Genomic DNA, 2,849 nt, shown 5'->3' with positions numbered 1-2,849 from the left:
TGAGACATAATGGTCCTAATCAATATGTTTTTGTATACATGTATTACAAGAAGTAAGTCATAGCTGTATCTAAGTATAAAGTTTTAAGTATCTGATACTTAAATGAATCAATTAATAATGCATTCCAATAAAAACTGGGCTTACCCATTCGTCAAGTTTTACTTTCGAAGCTTGGTATCTTTTTTCAATTGCCGATATGAATCTGTCTGAGAAGTAAAAATATTTCCTGATAATAAACAAGAATTTGGGGGAGAAATTGTAATAGATCTAGGCTATAGCTTAACGTCAAAAGTGTCGAGACCCAGTATAAGTCGCCCTGAGGTCATATAACAATAACATATAACTCTAGATATCGCATTATTTTGCAAAATATTGTAAATGTACTGAAGAGTATCTCAAAATACCAGATTTTGATGACCATCTTTGCGGCCATTTTGAGCTCAAAATCAATGTTGTACCCAAAGCTCAAAATGGCAGCCAAGATGGCGGCTGAGTTTTATTAAATATTCACATACTCGTATAGCTATGTTAAAACTACCAAACATTTTGTTTAATATACGTAAATATTGTTAATGGACTGTTTTTCTTTAAACGAGAAATGTTTATTTTTCTTAGTCGGTAAATAATGCTGATTATTGAAATGTTATTCAAATTAGCTCTTATGCATTAACCTTGTTTAGTAAACTTCATTTGTAATGCTGCCCATCGTTTATTTGTAAACCTTGTTAATGGTTGAGGCTCACAATTTATCCCTGCGTGACCGTATAGAGGCGATTAAATGGGGTCTATATGCAACTTTAAGCTCTGACAGGTGAGGTGGTTTTGACTCTTGATGTTGCTTTTAAGTTTGTTACATCCGAGGAATATCAACATTAATTTTCCTAGCCATATAACCCATACTATGTTGGTGCGCCGTTACACCAAACAAACAATGTAACTTATTAAAATAATTTATGTCTTACCGAAACATGAATGCAGGGCACTACCTACTAGGGAACCGAGTCCGCTACAAAAAGGCGTGTACTTCTCGACTCCATCTTCCACCACGACGACACTGTTGAAAGCAAGCATAGCCTATTTGCACGTAATGGTAAAATAAACAAGAATTAAAATTTCTTATGTTCATTAAATTATAAAGTTATAAAGAATTTTGACTAATTATATTGCCCTATGTTCGGTGGTTTGGAAATATAACCAGAGACGCTTATCTATACAAATGTAGTTTATGTTGTGTTCTGTTTTTGTAATTTCACATTATAACATTTAGTTAGTATCATTTTATTCCTCTCCCTCCTCTTTTCCTTTTTTATTTGCTCGACTATTCACTTATACATCAATATCATTTTAGGTGCTTAACCATAGGTGTGTGTATCTTTTTAAAATACCTTACTTTGAAGCAGGTTTTTTTAAACATTTCATTTTTAAGTTTATGATAAAGAAACTGGTTATAAACTTACCCATCATTTTCTGAAACCTCTTTTTCTGTTTGCATTCTACATAAATCTATGACATTGAAATGGATTTGTTTAATACAGGTCCTGGTAAACAAGTGAACGGTTGTGTCGTGGCAGTATATAACTATCCCATGGAAACAAAGTTAGCGATAACGTTACATGCTTACGTCACTTAAGATGTCATAGTTAATGACGTCAGACAAGACGTGAAAATAAATGCCGTCAATTTACGTAAAATGTTATTCAACAATTTATTTCGTGATGATTTTTATACTATTATAATTGTGCGTTTATATATGTAGATCTGTATTGTTTAATTACTTTCAAATGCTTATATGTTTTACAACATGTATGACTGTAGGCTGTATTTAAAGATCGATATATGATTTTGAAAAAAAAAGCACGCTAATACGATTTTTTGAAAGTGTTTAGGAGATGTGTTGTAATGTCGCTACCGACAACTTTGTTTAGAAAGACTTAGGAAGGGGAAAGAACGAAAGAACATATTATAAGAAGTTTGTACAATCTATAGTAAAGACTTCAGAAACCGCAAGTAAAGACTAACTTTCTCCAGAATCATCCTGTTTGGTACGTTTTATTTTAGGTTAACAGCGTCTTTGTTTATCTTTTCTTTGCATGAAGTATCAAGATGCCCGAACATTTCTAATCAAGATAATTCTGATTGAACGAAAAGGGACGGGGGAAAGTTTGAAAATAACACGTGCAACAATTGAGCCTTTGCCTTGGCCTGCCAGACTCCGGAACATTATTCGGTTGGACATGCTTCATGTGGCCATTTCTTCTTCTTCTTTTTCTTCTTTTCTTTTCTTCTTCTTCTTTTCTTCTTCTTTTCTTCTTCTTCTTCTACTTCTGTGCAGCCGGTTACTCGTGCAGAACTTCGTGCTTCCCAACAAGAGTGGTGGAACAGAATTCCATAATTAAAGACCAATGGGCATGCCCAGACATTGTCAGGCTGTAATGAATACCCATGAACAATAAGATATTGAAACTTATTCCATACAGCATTTAAAACCAAAAATCCGGCAGTTTTTCAAAGTTTTCCGCTTAGATAATTTTGCACTCATGTTTCAGTTAAATAATTCAACTCATATCGGTTTTATTAATTCATACAATATATAAATAAAACTTTATATATCTGTGTTAAGCTTAACATTGTAATTAAAGACTAAAAAAGTGTCCCTTATCTAATATTCATTAGTATATTATCTTAAAATCATAATTAAAGCCGCACACCTCCAGATCCATGGTAATTTTCAAGAAAAATTTGAGCTCGTATTTAAAAGCAAAATATTGTCAAGTGAACAAATAAAGTAATCTACACATTTGCAACAGGCATTTTCAATTCACGTAAAATACCAAGTAAAGATAAAAATA

This window comes from Ruditapes philippinarum, unplaced genomic scaffold (genome assembly GCF_026571515.1).
Source record: "Ruditapes philippinarum isolate M1 unplaced genomic scaffold, ASM2657151v2 ctg2664_1_1_1_1, whole genome shotgun sequence".
Lineage (NCBI taxonomy): Eukaryota > Metazoa > Mollusca > Bivalvia > Venerida > Veneridae > Ruditapes > Ruditapes philippinarum.
This window is presented reverse-complemented; position numbering follows the sequence as displayed.